The sequence below is a fragment of the Rhinolophus sinicus genome, chromosome 3 (assembly GCF_057876585.1).
Source record: "Rhinolophus sinicus isolate RSI-liver-muscle chromosome 3, RSI-T2T, whole genome shotgun sequence".
In the NCBI taxonomy this organism is placed as follows: domain Eukaryota; kingdom Metazoa; phylum Chordata; class Mammalia; order Chiroptera; family Rhinolophidae; genus Rhinolophus; species Rhinolophus sinicus.
In genome coordinates this window covers 140,089,695-140,110,300 of record NC_142503.1, presented here as the reverse complement: position 1 = coordinate 140,110,300, position 20,606 = coordinate 140,089,695, and the positions used below count along the sequence as shown (strand labels likewise).

The 20,606-nt window shown below is 38.6% G+C and overlaps 1 protein-coding gene across 9 annotated transcripts in view; it reads left to right on the top strand.

Annotated features, from left to right (window-relative positions):
• The window catches only part of FRMD5 (FERM domain containing 5), a 265,056-nt gene that overhangs the window by 167,407 nt on the left and 77,043 nt on the right, over positions 1-20,606 (top strand). The gene's annotated exons all lie outside the window — the stretch shown is intronic.

Sequence of the window (20,606 nt, the reverse complement as noted above, 5' to 3'; positions counted from 1 at the left end):
ACCGGAAGTCTATTTTAAGATAGCTTTTTTTTACATCTTTTTAGAAGAACTTTTCAATATCAATTGTAAAAAGCCAAAGCTGTTCAAGAACTCCTCGTGGGGTTGCCAAAGATCCATTTCTCCCTAAGTGAAGTATAAAAAATGGAGTCTTCCAAACAAAAGACAAGGATTACTGGCAGGTTCCCTGTATATAGAACCGGATGTCTTTACACCCCCACTCCCAACCCCCTGTTCTGTGAGTCCTATGCAATCTTCAGTTGTCCTGTCTTAAATATCCTGCAATCTGCATGCTATATTTGGACACGTAGTTTTACGTCATTTTCTAGTCCATGACTTGGCCTAAGCAGAGACCAATAGAGTCTCAATTTGGTATTTTTAGTTGGTCACTCATTCAAGAGTTACAAAATGGTATCTGTCAGAGACTTTCTTTGTAATAATTAGGGAGGACCAGTGTTAATAGTACTAGGTTTTCCTGTAAGTGATGCCTTTCCAGTGAAACTTTAAGATACCAGTAAAGGTCCTCCAGTGCTTCTTTTCCATTTTCTCCAAAGAAAAACAGTAATGAAAACAAAAAAGAAGATTAAGAGCTGTAGTGTCCTGGCTTCCTTCTACATGAAAGCACTTGATTTTGTTATCAGTAGAACTTCTTTTCTTTAAAATTCTTGAGATCCATACTTTCTTTAATGAGATATGGATTATATGGCATTTTATAAAGTTCTCTGACCTCCTTATTGGATCATTTTTATACTACTGTAAGATATTTTTCTTTTCTCCCTAATACAAGAGGATTCCAAGAGCTCACTCAATCTTATCGTTAACATAGAAGACTGATATCATTAAAGCTTGTTGTATAAGCTTTAGTTGGTGATTCTATTTCCGGAGAGTAGGGAGATGTGTTTGTTTCTTTTCTTCTCTGTAGAAGTATTCTTAGCAAACCCTATCTCAGTAAGTGGAACTTTCATCTACTCAATGGGCAAGCCTCCCTCTTTATCACCCCTCATGTTCCTTCCATCACTTAGTCCCGTCCATTTTACTTCCTAAAAAACTATCAAATCTATTCTCGTCTCTTGCCATGGCCATTTAAAGAGCTTCCTAACGACTCTTTCCCAAAATTTTCCCTTCATGATCACTCACAATCTGATCCTGTCCCTCCTTTGCTTAAAAATTCTTCAGTGGTTTATTTTTGTTCTTAGGATAACAGATCCTTAACCTGTCTCCAAGGCTCTGTACCATCTGAGCTCAATCTCCTTCCCCACATCCTACATCTACCCCACTCCAGGCTCCACCATCCTGGTCTTCTTCCAGTTCCTTGAATGTGCCTCATTCTTTTCTGATGCAGGGCCTTTGCAAATCTGTTCTTTATGCCTGCAGGGCTCTTCCTTTCACTCCCCTTTCACTTGGGTATCTTCTATGCTTCCTTCCTATTACAGCACTTCCATGGATGCCGCCCTGAAACCCCAGACTAGGTCAGCTCTTTCTCATTATTGCTCTCCTATTGTCCCTGAAGTTTTCCATTGTAACACTTACATATCGTGTTTCCCCGAAAATAAGACCTAGCCGGACCATCAGCTCTAATGCGTCTTTTGGAGCAAAAACTAATATAAGACCCGGTCTTATTTTAATATAAAACTGAGTATAATATAATATAATGTAATATAATATAGGGTATAATATAATATAATATAATATAATATAATATAATATAATATAATATAAGACTGGGTCTTATATTAATTTTTGCTCCAAAAGATGCATTACAGCTGATGGTCCGGTTAGGTCTTATTTTCAGGGAAACACAGTAGTAGGTTTGAGGATTTGTAGACTTGTGGATTATTGAAAATTCAAAGATAGCAGAGATTATACCATTTTGCTTATTCTATCTGCAGCCATAAGGATAGTGCCTAGCAGAGTAGGTGCTCAATAAATGTTGCTGAATAAGTAAATGAATGCCTCTTATGTATAATATACAATGAATATGTGAAAATGAACACCATCGACAGCCCACTGTGTCTGGCCAGGATCAGCTCCAGCCTTAATTAACTTTATTGAAACACTTTCCTGTATTAAAATAGCATATATTTTCAGTCTCCTAGAGTGCTTCCAACTGGGAACCAGTCTTCAGATCAAGAAGACTCAGATTTCTGATGTAGGGTTTGGGTGTTTGTGTTTTCAGTGATCATTTCATACGTACAGAAATCGTCAGGGGACTAGAGGCATGTCGGAGTAGAAAGACGGAGCAGCACAAGCCAGGGCGTATAGAGAAAGGGCCAGGGCCAGGTTCTAATTAAGATCAGAGGCACGAAAGCATTTAAGGGACCAAATGACTTCAATAGTAGCAGAAAAGACATTAAGAGGTGAAGAGGGAAATGTTAAAGACTTAATGGAGGATACTGGTTAGAGATAATGAGTTATTTTCACTAATACTAACTCTTCCTAAAGAGAGGCACATTTGTTTTTCTAACAGCAAAGTTCTAAAGGCTATCTCTCACACCCATCCAGCATTGTCCATTTTCTAAAGAACTACAAGAATGGAAGAGAAAATTCTCTATTTCAAGAGCTGTGGCACTTAAGGAGAGGCAGATTTTATTGACTTAAAGAAGCACTTAAGTGTAGTGAATTAACTTTGATTTTTTCTTTTTTGAAACGTACTTCATGGGCCTAAATAACTTTATTAAAAGCAATACGATACTACATTAAGAAAGTAAACAAGCATCTTGGGAAATCGTGCCTATAACTAATTAAATTTATAGGCTAGTATTTCAAAGTGGCAACTGGAGGAATCTAAATGGAACATCTGGGACTCTGAGCAGTGCATTGGCCTTGAAATTTAACCATAATCTGAGTCTCCTGGTTCCCTTATCCTAAATACTCTGTTCTCCAATTGGAGATTGGTTTTGTTCTTCAGGTCTTCATTTTTACATCATTGCCCACCTCCTGTGTTGTTGTTGTTGACTAATGAATATTCTGCCTTATCTCACTTTTGGACCATTCTGGAACACTTTTCCAGGCTTCTAACATTTGTGAAGAACAGTGGTAAAAGTGAGCAGAGATCACTCCAGAAATTCTTAATGAAGCAGAAAACACACAGAAATACTCAGAGCATCTCCACTAAGGCCTTATGACAATCCACTTGGAGTTTCTAGACTGGAGAGAAAGAATCACCCAATAGTTTTTGTATCACTATCTAGGTTTCTATCTGATCAATAGTGGTAATGAAGATTCTAGATTCCCCATCTCCTCCTCCCATCCCTTCCCCACCTCTACCCCGATCCATAGGAAGTAAACTATTTTCAATCTTGAAGAAGGCTCCCTATTTTAAGCCATGGAAGGCTGAGTTCAAGTCTCAATCCCTTGCCTCAACAATTGACTCTAAAGATCTATCCCTGCTCCTAGGAATAGAATCAAAATCCTTATGGGCCTATAAAAGCCTAGGGCTGTCAGAGCTGCATGAACACGCCATGAGAAGCAAATTCAACCCTTTGTATAAGTAGTTTCTATAGTGCCCAAAATAAAGTGTGTTGCCCTCAAAAGCATAGGCTTATTCAGGAACAGAGAGATGGTCTCCCTCCCCCTCCCGCTCCCCCTCCCTCCCTCCCTCCTTCCTTCTTCCTCCCTGCCTCCGTCCCTTTCTCTCTCCCTCTCTCCCCTTACATCCCTCCCTTCCCCCCTCATGTGAGGACACAGTAAGAAGACAGCCATCTGTAAACCAGTAAGAGGGCTCTCAACAGAACCCAACCATATTGGCACCCTGATCTTGGATTTCCCAGCCTCTAGAACTGCGAAAAATAAACGTTTCTTGTTTTAGCCACCCAGTCTATAGTAATTTGTTACAGCAACCTGAACTAAGACAACCAACCACCTAGGTCATGAAATAGAACTTTGCCACTCAGTCCAGAAGCCCCATGCATGCACCCCAACTCAATCGTAGCCCTTTCTCCTGATTACTAACTAAAATCAGAAGAATTTGTATAGATATCACTTCTTTTCATTTTTCTTTTTGTAATTTTATCACCAATATGTGCATTCCTAGATAGTACATATAATTTAGTATTATCCGTTTTAAGTTAATTTCTAATTATAATTTTTTTCGGGGAAATCTAAATAAAAGAAGGTATCCCTGAAGTTCACTTACCTTTTCCATTGTAGTAAAGGCATTTGTGGACTGGGTCATGTGTTACCCTTATTCTGAAAGTCGTGGAGAATGGCCTAAGCAACTTGCTTACATTGTTTGTACGGACATGTAAAGGGCATGACAGTAGGTATGACTGACTATCTCCAAAGAGGAAATGGAGAGAAAGAAAAGGGACAGACTTGACGGGGAAAATATTATAGAACAAGGGACTACATCTTCCCCTATCCACTGTGTGAGTAAGTATGGCAGAGCGAGGGTAGAAGGAGAGAAGGGGCGACGGGAGATAGTGTCACACCCTACAACTCTCATTTTTTTTACACTCTCTGAATTCTACAAAGCGTAAATCTTATAAAAAGAGTAAATGGTAGATGAAAGATATAGCATTAGGAGTCAAGATGTGGTCATTGCAAACATTCCCTCCCCCATCTCAAAGGAAGATTATAAATATAAATTAGATAGGAGAAATAAAAATCACCAAATGAGTAGGTTGGGTAGGGCTAATGATATAAAGGACAGTTCTAAAGACTCAGTTGGCATAAAAGTTTAAAAGTGAACTTATATATAATAGTAAATACCATCTTTTCTACAGCCCTTTTAAAAATACAGGAACTCCCTCAGTTTACACATAAATTGTATTCCAAAAGTTTATTTTAAATTGATTCATAGAAACCTAGAATGTATTTCTCCAGAGAAATAATATTGTAAACGGGGAAGAGATTTTTAGGTTAGCTCACAAAATATCATTTAACTTATGATATGATTGATGAAATGTATTCTTGTAATGAAAAACAGCAGAAGTAGTTACAGTACAGGTTGTAAAAATAAAACCCAATATTGAATAATACATTTAAAAAATTTTTTTGAATGTGGTTCTTAATGAAAATCATGTATCCTAAGCTGATACGGAAGGTGATGAAAAGTTTTATAGTGATTTAAGTAGGGTTTGGATATTTTCAGGGACTTTGTACATAACTCACTAATTTTTTATTTATCCTTGCTTCAAGGCATATTGCTTTCATATTAATTGAAACCAGTATATAACTAGACCTGATCTTATGCACATTAGCTATAATTTGGATCGTTTTCTGTGTTTACAAGTTGAATAAAGAGTGAGAGGGGGAGAAAGGAAAAGATGATGAAAATATTTTGAGTTGGGAAAAAATTGTATGAGGAGATAGGAAGATTTTAAAAATGTGTGGGAATTGTGAATTATTTTTTTCTTCTCTATTAAACTTTTAATACTAAATATGCTTTACTTTTACAATGAAAAAATTAAAATTTTCTTTTTTAAAGAATGTGTAGAATGAGGAAAACGTTGCCTGAGGTGATATTAACTAAATTTAAGTTTAGGAGGAAGATGGGTCGTCTCTTTGTATGGGGCAATTGAAGCTATGGAAGAGGATGGGAAATGCCAGAGAGACTTCATAGAATAAGGAAAGAAATTAGAAGAAGAAACCCTGGGGAACACCAACATTTTAAGGGATGGAAAAGAGAAAGAGTCTGAAATAGTAGATAAGAGACACACCAGAGAGCATGATATCCTAGAAACCAACATGGAACACTGTATAAGAAGGAGGTTGTTGTCCACTGTGTCAGCCCACAGAGATGAGGCGAGGTGAGGAAAGGCGGAGGGTGCTCATGGGCATGGCCAAGAAAGACCAATTCCAGGACTCTCCAACTTGATTCCCCGTGAGGGAAACACTTCCGCTGCTCCCTGGCAAGATCACGGGCACTGACAAGAATGTTAGTGCCTGTTAGGTAAGATCCCTTCTCTCACAAGACACAACCACAGGCCCACAGCGCTGTACACATTGGTCAGAAATTTCAAGTGATAACACTAAGCTCATATTCAATGCCAAGAGGACCATTTTCTCACTCACACAAGGCCAAAGTCACAGTTAGCTTTCTCCCTCCCAAGATGGTTTAGAAAGATTGTGATGAACCAACAGTATATGAATCAGGAGGACGCTAGCCTAGAGCGACCTAGGAAAAATGTGTGGGCCTATTTCTGGCCACTTTATTCTGTTGCACTGGCGTATCTTTTTTTCTTTGCATCAAGACCACACTGTCCTGATTACTGAAGCTTTATAATAAATGTTTCTATTAGGTGGTATTCATCCTCTAAATGAGTTCTTCTTTTGCAAAGTCTTTCTGCCTGTTCTGGGTCCTTTGTATTGCCATGTGAATTTTAGAATTGGTTTGTTAATTTCTTCAAAAAAAGCCTGAGATTTTGACTGCAATTGCACTGAGTATGCATAGATTTGGGCAGAATTGACATCTTAACAATATTGAGTCTTAAATCCCATGAACATAATATATTCCTCCATTTGTTGGGGTCCTTTTTAATTTCTCTCAGCAATGTTTTGTGGTTTTCAGTGCAATTATTAAGGGTTTTTAATACTGCTGATCATTTGCATGTGAAATGGCATCTCATTGTGCTTTTAGGGCAGATCCCTGATCACCACTGAGAGCAAGCATCTTTCCAGTGTTTATTGAGCCTTCAGGTTTCCTTTTCTCAGAGTTGCTTTCAGATTGGCCCTGCATTTTATGTACCAAGAATATCTCTGTCTGAATGATCTTATGGTCTTTTTTTAAATCTATTTTTTGTTTTTATTGGTTGTTGAATTTTTTTTTTTTCTTTTAAGTTTTGAATTCTGAAATAGTAATTTAGACTCTGGGGCAAATACCTCTACATCTTTTCATTCCCTGTTGACTTTACCTTCTCTTAATTTCTGCCAGTAGGATGTTCTGATCTTTCTCACGTGCCCTGGCATGCTCCAACTTTGATAATTTCTGAGAACTCTGATTTAAAAGCAAAGCGCGAGGTCACTTCACTTGTCAGTGTCCCTTGGGCGATGCCTAGTTTATCTCTTTGCTCAGCTAATCTGTTCTCATTCCTCATGGTTCACTGCTATGGATGTTCTGCGATTCTGTTCCAAATGAACACATTAAAAGAGAAAATTTACATCCCTGGGCAGAACTTGGGGGCCTGGGGTTCTCACCTTTGAGGCAGCAGGCACCTTGGCAGCTTGCTGAGCATCTCTGGGGGATGGTTGTCAGAAGGCACGCGAGGTTCAGTTCTTGTTCTGTGAACTTGCTTTGAGCTGTGTTCTGCACATAACAGTTTCTCAAGAAAATGTTGTTGAGGTTGATTTTGATTTAAAAAGTAGCCCTTTGATATCTGTGGGCTACAAAGTAGAGTTTCTGTGATTTCTAAGTCAGAGGGCTACATGGATCTGGTTGTGTCTCACAGAATATTCTTTATGCATATTAGAATATGTAAATAGTTAAATTTTGCTTTCAACACTTCAAACATTTGTTGAGTACCTATTACATGCCACGTACTGTGTCAGAGACCTAAAGTATCAAGATGAGGATGACACGGCCCTTCCCCTGAAAAACTTACAGAAGACAGAATGTAGGTAGGAGTTAATGAACTGAAAGAGAGAAAGAAAAGGGAAGGAAACGGCAGGGGTGGGACCATTCTAAGGCACAAAAAGCAAGCAGTCTTGACGTACAGAAACTTGGCTAGGAAGGATAGAGCTAGAAAATTAAATGGACGCCTGTAAAGTGATTTCTGGACAACTGGACAGGAGACCAAAAAAAGAGAAAAAGACTAAAACAAGTTGGCAACCAGAGAGTTTTCTTCCCACACCCTTGCTCATACAGGTCTCTTCCTAGAATGCTTTCCATGACCCATTTCATTTAGCCAACTCCCACTTATCCTTAAGGACTCATCTTAGATTGTATTTCCTGTGGGAAGACTTTCTTCCTTACCTCCCACTTTGGCTAGGGGACCCTCTTGTGTGCTGTCATAGCACCGTACCACATACCCTGACTGTGCCACCTGTCACCCTGCAATGAAAAGGCCTCCGTCTGTCGCCTCCCACTATATCACAGACTTATCTTGCTCATCATTGTGTCCAGTGTCCAGTACTGTTTAAGGCTCATGGTGGACACTCAGTAAACACCTGATGAATAAATGAATAAACAAAGAACTATCTGATAAGTAATGAACAAATGCCAGAGGGAGGAGGAGGATTTAGCCCAGAGAAAGAAAAGGTCTAAATACGAGAATAAAGCTGAGAGCTCTGAGGCTGGAGGGATAAACACCCATTAGAGAGAGAGCAACAGTAGTTTGGAGGAGTGTCTCATATTCATTTCACTACTGATTGTTTTTGGCCCCAGTTTCCTCCACGGTTCAGGTTAAAGATTTGACAAGAATTATTAAAAATTGATTATGTGCCTAGTTGTGTTCTAGGTATACAGGGAATTCTCCCCAGAGAGCACTTACAGATTGGTCTGGTGACTTCTATTATGTAGGTTAAAAGTTTACTGAGAAAAACAGGGTCAAGACATAGATCTCCCCTCTAGATTGAACTGACCTCTTAAGCAACACCCTTCAGAAATGGTTGTTCAAATGGCTATGAATCAAACTCACCCAAATAATGATTCTCTGTCTTGGGGAAGTGCCTTGTTCAAAGCCAAATTCACCATAGCTATGACCTTTCCCTGGTGTAGCTGTGGACTGACTTCCAAAAAATGTTAATTTGATGTATTTAACAGGATCCTAACATACTGAAACAGTAGACTAAAATCAACAAAAAGAAATATACTCGGCATAATAAGTCCTGCATTCAGTCTAAGCAAATAATTGCACAAGTAGAAGATTGGGAGGTCTCCTTAGTAAAGGAATGCTTGAAACGAGGTTCTAGATATCCACGAATTGAGTAAGGCCAAAGGTGTAAGTTTTTCTAAAACCAAGTACAGGTTAGGGTTGTATTAAAGGAAATAAAACATTCTGATCAAGATTTTATAGCTTTAATGTATTATAAAGCCGTAATAGAGTTAGAGAATCATGGTCAATATGATCTTCTGAGTTCGAGAACTTTAGCAAACCAAAGAAGAACACAGGATATTGACCAAGATCTAGAAATAAGTCATGTGAAGAGTCAGTTATAAGAATTAGGTATTCAGTCTGAAGAAGGAAAGACTTGGAAGACAGGGTATCACATATCTGAAAGGCCATTGTGTGGAAGTCTAGGCAGAGGTTATCTCAGTTCTTTCAGAAGCAGAACTAGGATCAGGGGGTAGAAGTTACAGGAAAACATTTCTTCTTGGTGTTAAGAAGAACCTGCCACAATCAAAGCTGTTCAGAGGTGGAGTGGCCTGTCCACATGAGGTGGTGAGCTCCATTCTGTCACTCATATGGAGACTGGAAAGGCATAACCGTGAGCTAAGGACTATGCAATTGTGTAGGCTGGTTAGTGTACAAGGGCACCTGGCTCGGGATAACTAAGGCTGAAATCCAGCCAGTGCTGCAGTAGCTACATCATGCATCCTGGCATCGGCCACCCAGAGGAAGAGGTACCTTTTTAGAATTCACCTGAAGGTACCCCAGGTCTAGCAGATACAGAGACATTCCCTCATCAGGTGAGAGATCAGATCAGTAAGTGCCAACTTCCTGCCAACTCTCATCATCCGTTGGTCTGTGGTCACAGTTATATTTAATCAAAACTCAAGAAAATAAAGTGAAGAAGAAAGTCCAAGCAAACAAATTTCATTCAACCCAACGGAGCATAATTCAATTATGCTTTTCAAAGTATCGATGCACTTGAAGGCCTCCTTAACTCCATCCCACATGACATTCTGTGATGTGCTGATGCTGGCTAGAAGGAATGAGCGACGGGCTGAGTTGTCTTCCACGCCTGGCAAGCTCTCTTAATAACAAGGTATGAGCTCTGCTACGTCTGAGGCATATGCAGTGCCTGTCATAGTTTTCTTTGGAAATGAAGCACCATTAAAATGTTTTCCACTGAAAATCCTTATATTTAAATGTGAAATTTTAAAAGAGAAACATAAAATTGTACATATACCAATTCTGTGGCATAGACATTTTCTTGAACAAAAGATGACAAAATAGTAACAGATTTACTCTCTGAGGGGTGGGATAATGGGTGATGTTTTTATGGGGGATGTTTATGCAGTCTATAAACAGAATCCAAATACTTTAAAACAATCTTTCCTTCAAGTATATAAAAGCTACACATTTAAAATGTTTTATTTCTCCTTTATGTCTCTACATATGATATAGAAAGAAAAATGTTCTCTTCTTATTTAATTCCCCATGACCCAAACTCGTCTGTAATACTGAGCAAATGCGTTGAGTCAGTTTAGTAAGTTATCCCTGGTATGTCTAGGTTGATTGTTGAAGCACAGGAGTGTCCTCGTAACACAAAACAACGTGAATTTCTGAAGGGCCCAAATTTCATCTTCCCACCCTGTCAGAAGCTTATTCACCATGGGATTTACACCCTTTACATTCTCATTTCTTTTGCCACCTTACTACAGTATGCTACCAAAACAAACCCAGTGCAATTAAAATCTTTTTTGGGGAAAAAAGACACTTCATATACTGAAAAAATGCTCCTAGAAATGAGCTTCAGAAACAGACAGGGTAACTATTCCTTCCAAGAAGAGTGAGTTTGCCGAGACACCACACTAGAGAAGGTGTAAGCTGGAAACAACCATCTGACACAATACTTTGGACTCCTGAGTTGCCTCCTCTCTCCAGTCCAATGCTGGAAGAGAAACATTTCAAAAACAAAGGATAGAAGCGTGAAGCAGTTAGCAAGAGCAAATTGTTGCAAGCGCTGGCGGCAGATAGGCCACGAGCATCGAGGACAGCAACCTAGGTAGTCTCTGGGAATAGAGATTTATTTTAAAAGAAATCTCCACCTAGTTCTAGTTTTAATTTTAGAACTGCCTTTATCTAGTTCATCAATCACATTACAATGCCGTCATTGCAGGAAATTAAGCACAGAATCAATTGCCCCCTTTTCTTCTACACTCCCTTTTGTGATCTGCATTTTGTCAAGTGCAGTTTGTGCCTCAGCCGGGACACACTTGCGACTTTCTGTGCATGCAGCAATCTACTTTGACTTCACTCTGTGTATGATTCAGGCACCTTACTAAAGGGCATGTTAGCTAAACAGCATGTTCCAATGGCCAAGACACTGCCAGGACAGAAATTTGTCACAAGTTCCTGTAGGCTCCCACTGATAAAGGACCCTCACTACCGGGAAGGGACAGAAAAACTGGCAATAATTATTTAAAGCCAGGTGGCAGATTTCATAATGAAAGCAGCTGAGGGAGGAGGATGCTTATGTTAGAAAGCAGAAGAAATAAAATTTCATAGCTCCAACGAAAGCATATTTATAACCATTATAGTTCTTACCTCCAGAAAAATCTTAGGACAGAGAGCTAGTGTCATTCATCTTTTCTTAACCAGGAAACGATCCAGTTAACTAGTATAGGCCCTTCCTATTCCCACAGTCACAGGTTTATCAATGGCTTATGTTCTGTCTGAAAAGTCTTATGGATTTGGTTATAGGCAACATACTAATCCTCTCAGGGCCCAGTTACAGTCATTTATTGGCTAAGACATTGAAAGTAAGTCCTTTTTAAGAAGACCTTTCAGTGTTTTTGAGCATTATGTGGTAAGTTTCAGGAATCAAAGACTGCAACATTTATATGGAGAAATTCTAATTTACGTGGAGAAATTCCACTAGGGGATTAGGGGAGGGCCATTTCTGTCTTGTTCGTTATTCGTATCTTCAGAACGTGGGCCTAGTAGGTGTTGAGTAAATAATTGTCAAATGAATGATCCAATGATGAATGAATCGGCATGGCTATAAAATTCTAAATAATTAAAGAATCACGCATTTTAAACCATCTTTGGGGCATCTATAACAAACTATATCCTTTTCTCTAAATCTATATTAAGGCCTCTAGATATAATCAGTCCTCATTACCCACAGGCCTGTCTCACCCTGTGAAACATAAAGCAATGTTACTTTAGGCACAAATTCAGAATAAAAGGACAACTTACAGGATTTTGGTGAAAGCACAGATTTTTCAGTGTCTTTCACTTATTAACTTTTAGATCCTGTTTTTTCCTGGAAACATAATTTGTTTTCTTGAGATATAATTGGAATATAACATTATATTATTAGTTTCACGTGCACAACATAGTGATTTAATGTATGTATCCTATATACTGTGAAATGATCACAGTAAGTCTAATTAACATCCATCACCGCACATAGTGACTATTTTTTTTCCTTGTGACAAGAACTTTTAAGATCTATTCTCTTAGCAATTTTCAAATATACAATACAGTGTTATTCACTAAAGTCGCAATGCTGTACATTAGATACCCAAGACTATGGGTTTGGGGTCGGCCGGTTTGGCATCTCCACCCCTCCTGCCATTCTCATGGCCTCTTCTTTATATCATCTTTAAAATTCTCGATAGAAGTTTTTCTCTAAGCAATGTAAGAATAAATGATTGTGAAATGATAGTGTCCTTAGCAAAAGAAGTCTTTTTGCAATTTAGGAAAAACTTGTTAAGCATAGGAATGTATTTTTTCCTCAGAGTACAGAGAGAAGACTAATTTCCTTTAGCCATTAAAACCACCCTGCATATTCCATACACAGTTATACACAGTAGAATAACAGATAGATAGATAGATAGATAGATAGATAGATAGATAGATAGATAGATAGATAGATAGATAGATAGACAGACAGACAGACAGACAGACAGACAGACAGACACAAGGCATTTTACTAAAACCACCTTTAGGAAAGCAACAAGCACCTCATGTACAATAAATGGACTGTCATCACTCCAGCTTGGAAAAAAGAAACATACTGAATAGGAGTCAGGAGAACAAAAGAAATATGTTTCATTTTTCATGTACTGGAGGTAGCTTGAAAAAAACGAAATTCCCAGGAAATTCGTCTGAGAAAGAGAGTCAATTGTTTTGCTCTTCACTTTCTCACAAAGAAAGAAAAGGAATGCTCTGTAAGGCAGCATACAGTCCTCCGTTTTTCCATTAAAGCTAAAGATAGAAAATATTCCATTTGTAAGGAATACAGCCGATTTTGAGTTCTTGTTAAAAATATTATCAGGGCCTTAAAAGGAGTCATGGTACGATTTGGAGGATTTGCTTCGAATAACTGGGGATAGATGGAATAAAGATGAGACAGGATTGGTTGTGAGTTTATCATTGATGAAGCCGAGTGATATGGTATATGGAAGTTCATTATGCTATTTATTCTCTCTACTTTTGTGTATTTTTTAAATTTTCCATAAAAAAACTAAACAATGATGAACATCCAAAATAGGAAAAAGAAACATTTTTTGAGATTAGTATGGTAAACAGCAGATATGTGGAATATTGAATCAGAAGCCCATTGTAGGCAGGTCTCAGTCCCCAAATGTACTAATAGTGTGGCCTTGTGGTAATTACTGCAGTTCTTCAAACCTCAGTGTTAACATCTGAAAAATGGAAACAATGCCAAATGTATCTAGTGGATAGGTTGTTTTGAGGTAAATGAATATTTCTGGAAGTATTAAATAACCTGTAAAATTATACAAAACTGTAAAGTTAAATAATTTTTTATTGAACCACCTATCAAAGTTGTTTTTTGTTTTCCCCAAATTTGCACTTAATGAAACCAGTTCCAACCAGAACCAAGTACAAATCTTCCTAAACCTGTAGTTTCAGAATAAAACTGAAATACCTGCCGCTTTGCTTCCCTCTGCTTCCATCAGGTATCAGAGCTGCTCCTGTAGTCAGCCCCTAACTGGTCTGCCTGCCTCCTTCTGCCCCTCTGCTATCTTTCTACAACTGAACTTCCAGAGAATTCTTACTAGAATACCACTTGGATCACATGACTCCCTTGCTCAAAACCATTCCTGGATCCCCACTGCCTATGGGATTAAATCCAGTTTACTTAACTCGTCTTTCAAAGTCTCCAATATTTAGTCTCTCACCTACTTTACCGGCTACCTCACAATCCCTCATGTCCTCAAACCTTCACTTCTAAGCAATTCTGGTATTTTTCTTCCCCATTTCTCCTCTTGGAATGCAGTACCCCTTTTCTCCCTGTCTGCCTAGACTTTTTTTTTTTATTAGTTTCAGATGCACAAGACAAAGTAATACTTAGACATTTATCATTTGTATCCCTCCACTGTGTGAATCCCCCTCCCCCATCCACTATCCCTCTGACATCGCACAGAGCCATTACATTTCCACTGTCTCTATTCCTAATGCTATACTCCACTTCTTGTAGGTATATACATATACATATATATACACACATATATGTATAAACTTGCAGTTGACATTCATTATTGTTCAGCTTCAGCTTCAGATGTACAGTGCAGTGATCAGGTATCTACATCATCCCTGAGGTGGTCTCCCTAATGAGATAAGTGTCCATCGGATACCCTACAAAACTTTACATTATTGATTACATTCCCCAAATTAATTTTCAAAGCCCCATGGCCATCTTGTGGTTACTGACTGTTTTCTAATCCCCTCACCTCCCCCCTTATCCCCACCCCCCTCCCATCTAGCAACCCTCAATTTTTCCTCTATGTCTCCAAAACTGTTTCTGATTAGTTCATTCACTTATTCTTTTCTTTAGATTCCACATATAAGTGAGATTATACGGTATTTGTCTTTCTCTGTCTGACTTATTTCACTTAACATAATGTTCTCTAGGTCCATCCATATTGTTGCAAATGGTAAGATTTCTTTCTTCTTTATGGCTGCGTAACACTCCATTATATAGATGTACCACAGTTTCTTAATCCAGTCATCTACCGATGGGCATTTCGGTTGTTTCCATGTCTTGGCTATTGTGCATAGTGCTGCAATAAACATAGGAGTGCATAAAGTTTTTTGAATTAGAGTTTTGGATTTCTCCAGATAGATACCCAGGAGTGGAATTGCTGGATCATAAGGTAGTTCCATTTTCAGATTTTTGAGATACCTCCATACTGTTTTCCATAGTGGCTGCACCAATCTGCAATCCCACCAACAGTGCACAAGGGTTCCCTTTTCTCCACATCCGTGCCAGCACTTGTTGTTTGTTGATTTATTGATGATAGCCATTTTGACTGGGGTGAGGTGGTATCTCATTGTGGTTTTTATTTGCATTTCTCTAATGATTAGTGAGTTTGAGCACTTTTTCATATGTCTGTTTGGCATCTGTATGTCCTTTTTAGAAAAATGTCTCTTCATGTCCTCTGCCCATTTTTCAATTGGGTTGTTTGTTTTTTGGAGTTGAGTGAATTTTTTTATAAATTTGTGCTATTAACCCCTTATCAGATATATCATTGGCAAATATCTTTTCCCATTCAGTGGGATCCCTTTTTGTTTTATTGATGGTTTCCTTTGCTGTGAAAAAGCTTTTTAGTTTGATGTAATCCCACATGTTTGTTTTTTCTCTTCCTTCGCGGGAGGGGATATATCAGTAAAAATCTTACTCCAGTTAATGTCTGTGAAGTTTCTTCCTATATTCTCTTCTAGGAATTTTATGGTTTCAGATCTTACATTTAAGTCTTTAATCCATTTTGAATCTATTCTTGTATATGTTGTAAGGAGGTGGTCCAGCTTCATTTTTTTGCATGTGTCTGTCCAGGTTTCCCAGCACCATTTATTGAATAGACTGTCTTTACCCACCATACATTCTTGCTTCCATTGTCATAGATTAAATGGCCATATAGCCATGGATTTATTTCTGGACTCGCTATTCTGTTCCATTGATCTATGGGTCTGTTTTTATGCCAGTACCATGCTGTTTTAATTACTGTAGCCTTGTAGTATAATTTGATGTCAGGTATCATTATACCTCCCACTTTGTTCTTATTTCTCAAGATTGCTGAGGCTATCCGTGGTCTTTCATGGTCCCATATAAATTTTAGGATTATATGTTCTATTTTTGTGAAAAACGTCATTGGTAGTTTGATAGGAATTGCGTTGAATATGTATATTGCCTTAGGCAGTATGGACATTTTAACTATATTAATTCTTCCTATCCATGAACATGGTATGTGTTTTCATCTATTTGTATCTTCTTTTATTTCTTTCTTCAGTGTCTTATAATTTTCTGAGTACAGATATTTACTTCTTTGGTTAAATTTATTCCCAGGTATTTTATAGTCTTTGAAGCAATTGTAAATGGGATTGTTTTTTTAATTTCTCCTTCTGATGTTTTATTATTGGTATATACAAATGCAACTGATTTCTGAATATTAATTTTGTATCCTGCTACTTTACTAAATTCATCTATCAGCTCTAATAGTTTCTTGGTGGAGTCTTTAGGGTTCTCTATATAATCATATCATCTGCATATAATGACAATTTTACTTCCTCCTTACCACTTTGGATGCCTTTTATTTCTTTTTCTTGTCTGATTGCTGTGGCTAGAACTTCCAGCATTATGTTGAATAGAAGTGGAGAAAGTGGGCAACCTTGCCTTGTTCCTGATCTTAAGGGGAATGGTTTTAGCTTTTCCCCATTGAGTATGATGTTAGCTGTGGGTTTATCATATGTGGCCTTTATTATGTTGAGATATGATCCCTCTATTCCCACTTTCTTAAGGGTTTTTATCATAAATGGCTGCTGGATTTTATCAAATGCTTTTTCTGCATCTATTGATATGATCATGTGATTTTATATTTCATTTTGTTAATGTGGTGTATCACATTAATTGATTTGCGGATGTTGAACCACCCTTGCACACCAGGGATGAATCCCACTTGATCATGGTGTATGATCTTTTTAATGTGTTTCTGAATTCTGTTCGCTAATGTTTTGTTGAGGATTTTTGCATCTATGTTCATTAGAGATATCGGCCTGTAGTTTTCTTTTTTTGTGGTGTCTTTGTCTGATTTGGGGATCAGGGTGATAGTGGCTTCGTAAAAAGAGTTTGGGAGCCTTCCCTCCTTCTGGATTTTTTGGAAGAGCTTGAGGCGAATAGGTGATAATTCTTTTTTGAACGTTTTGTAAAATTCACCTGTAAAGCCATCTGGTCCAAGGCTTTTGTTTGTTGAGAGATTGTTGGTTACTGATTCAATTTCCCTGGCGGTAATCAGTCTATTCAGGTTTTCTGTTTCTTCTTTAGTTAGCCTTGGAAAGTTGTATGCCTCTAGAAAATTGTCTATTTCTTCCAGATTGTCAAATTTGTTGGCATATAGTTGCTCATAGTAATTTCTTAAAATTTTTTGTATTTCTGTGGTGTCTGTTGTCACTTCTCCTCTTGCATTTCTGATTTTATTAATTTGGATCCTCTCTCTCTTTTTTTTAATGAGTTTGTCGATTTTGTTTATCTTCTCTAAGAACCAACTCTTGGATTCATTGATCTTTTGTATTGTTTTTCTGGTTTCTATTTCATTTATTTCTGCTCTGATCTTTATTATCTCCTTCCTTGTACTCCCTGTGGGCTTCTTTTGCTGTTCTTTTTCCAGATCCCTTAAGTATGAATAACATGTTACTAAATAATGAATGGATCAACCAGGAGATCAAGGAAGAAATCAAAAGATATCTCAAGACAAACGAAAATGAAAACACAATGACCCAAAAACTATGGGATGCATAGTTTCTGTCGATTAGTGATTTTTCTTGTTTCTGTAGGTAGGACTGCAATGCTATGAATTTCCCTCTTAGGACTGCTTTCGCTGCATCCTTTCTGAGCTGCTGAAAGCCCAGAGCTGCTTCTGTGGCTTACTGCTGATCCTTGGGAATGCCTCCGCAGTTGTAATTGCCCTGCCCTAGGCAGGCCAGAAAGGGTGGGGGCTGGGGATGGAGGGGTCTTCTCTCTTCCAGCCCAGCCGTGTCACATTCTTCCCGCAGGCCAAAAAAGGTGGTGGCTGGGGGTGGAGGAGTCTCTTCTCTCCTAGCCCAGCAAAAATCACACTCTTCCCAGCCTCTTCCCTGGGTCAGAGCTGCAGCCAGTCTTCCCAGAGCCTGAGCACTAAGGCTCCTCTGTAATCTGACTCTAGTCCTTAGTTCAGGGGCCAGTTTAAGTCTCTGGAAGGGCGTGGGTAGGATTGGAAGAGTGGGGGAGGGGCCCAGGTATGGAGTTTGTGTCCTTTGTCCGGCCTAGGGCCCAGCTGGAGGTCTTAGCTGAGGTTATTGCCTCAAATGCTGGATATGCTGCCCCTCGGCTGGAGAGATCAGATATGGGACACAGGGAAAGAGCCCACCTCCTGGCTTTTGTGTTCTCTGTCCATCCTGGGATCCCCTGTGTCTCTGCAGATGCGGGCCACGTCTCCACTGCCTCGGATGCAGGCCGTGTCTCCACTCCGCTCCCTTCCCTCCTCCCCTACTCGCCCAATTTGCCCACCTTCAAGTAATCCTTCCACGAGTCTCTTAGCTGTTCTGCGTGATGAGCAGAGAGTCCTTTGATGGGTTATAGATGTCCCGTTTGTGGTAAGATCCGGAGGAGAACTCAAAGAGTGCACCCCACTGCCGCCATTCCTGTGTCTGCCTAGATTTTATCAGTCCCTAAGAATGAGCCTCAACCCTTCCTCCTCCAAGAAGTCTTCCTAAACCCTTCCAGACCATAACATGAATGTCTCCCTTTTCTCGGTTTTAATTCTGTTTGAGTTGACAATTAATCATATATTCCTTCATGATATAACTTTTATTGTTATATTAAATAGTTATTTTTGTTACTCAACTGTCTTCCTAGCTTGTCCAATTGGATTATAAACTCTTAGAAGCCAAGACTTATGATTTTTATATCTTTCTGCCTCAGGGCCCAGCGCTTTGCACGTAAGAGGCACTTTCATTAACATCTGTGGGAAAATATTACCTGAACTGAGATAGAATTTTATAGTCCCTGGTGGCCATGCTTAGCATATTAACAGTACCCTCATTTGTGTTTCTTTGAATCTTAAAAATGACTAATTTTTTAAAAATTTTACATCTGTACCTTATAGAGTGGCATAGTGGGGGAGGGGACGGGGCTGGAGTTCAGTCTTAAGTGTTACACATGTCTAAATTCCAACCCAGACACATTAACTATGTGAAATCCTGGCAATTTACTTGACCTCATAATTCCTTAGCTTCCTCTGTCATAAAATGAAAATACAGTGATAATGCTTACTTTGCCCAGTGAGGGACAATAGAGGTATAAGTGCCTGACACGTCATCAGTAAACGTCAGGTATTATCTTAGTGCACATCATACGGTTTAGACAGGTTGTCAAAGTGAAGGATCAAGATTCATCCTAACTTGGGGGGATAGGATGCAATAAATACAAAATAGAGTCAGGAGAAGCCTCTGCCCACTTCTCCAAGCCCTGCCTCCATGCTCTCGATTTACTCTTGTGCATCCTTAGCCATAAGGGCTATGGGTTAACTATAGCTGGAATCCCTAATTGTCAACTTAAAAAGTACTAGGTCCCCAGGCCATCCTTTATCCCTTTCTGTACTAGGTGAGTTCTCTTGTTAGTATTAGGCTCCCTTTCAGTACAAACCTTAGTTTAGTCGTACTCTCTTTCTTTGCTTGCTCTTTATTTTATAGCAACCCTTAGTCATATTTAGTCTCCTTCAGTCTTCTACCTACAGTTATGTTGGGTGTGCCAGCTCTGAGTCTTCTGAACCATGGGCTACAAATTATCATATTTTCATTTATTTAGTGATCCAAGGTTGCATCTTCTAGAGAAGACCCAAAGCAATGACATAGGGAGACTCCAGTCATAAAGCACAATGTTGTCAACTCTCGAAGACATAAAACTGGCAGAATGCAAGGTCAAAAGAGAATTGTCATCATTTGGATTTGGCCTTTAGGTAATAGCTTCAGTCCAGTGAGGGCAGGCTTCTGGACGTGTGCTTTGTTACACTAAGAAAAAAGCATCAGCATGTGAAAGAGGCCAAAATCCAATATGCCAACATCGAAAAACCTTGTTATGTCAGGATTCTGTCATTATAATTGTTTTTTTTTTCAATATTTAATGCTATATTGTTTTCATGCTTGAAAAAGAAAAATATTTCAGGAACAGTAAGTACAAAAGCATTATTTATCAAAGAAATGAACAGGGAAAATGCACTCATAAGATTATCATATTATTATATATAAGAACTTTTGACTGAGTCTGACCCACTGTGTGAAGTAACATTTCTGAGATGAATCTTTGTGACTAATCTTCTTAAAGTTGATCTATAACCAGTGAATAGTCACCTTACTTAATCTCTGGTTATAACAGAAGTTGCATTCACAGATACTTTTAAAGCAGCTTAATATAGGTTACATTTTCTTCAAACACACAATTAGATTTCAATTTGTCTACTTTTGCTACTCAGCCTTGAGTCCTAAAAAAGGACTCAGAATTCTAAATTATATCTTTTCCCACTGCTCATTATTGCTGAGCTCTTTTTTATTTATCTTTAATTGATTACAAAACAGACTGAAGGAGAACTGTTGGTTTCCATTATGTGGATCTCATTTAAAAAAATAATAATCATCTTACTGAAGAAGTTTAGTGAGTGTGAGTGTAAGTAACTTGCTCTTGCAGTGGTACCAAGTAATGGGTCCTGCCCACTAGAACCTATTAACAGGGAAAGGAAATATGGCCTAAGTTCACTCACTGTATTCGCAAGTCTTTTAACA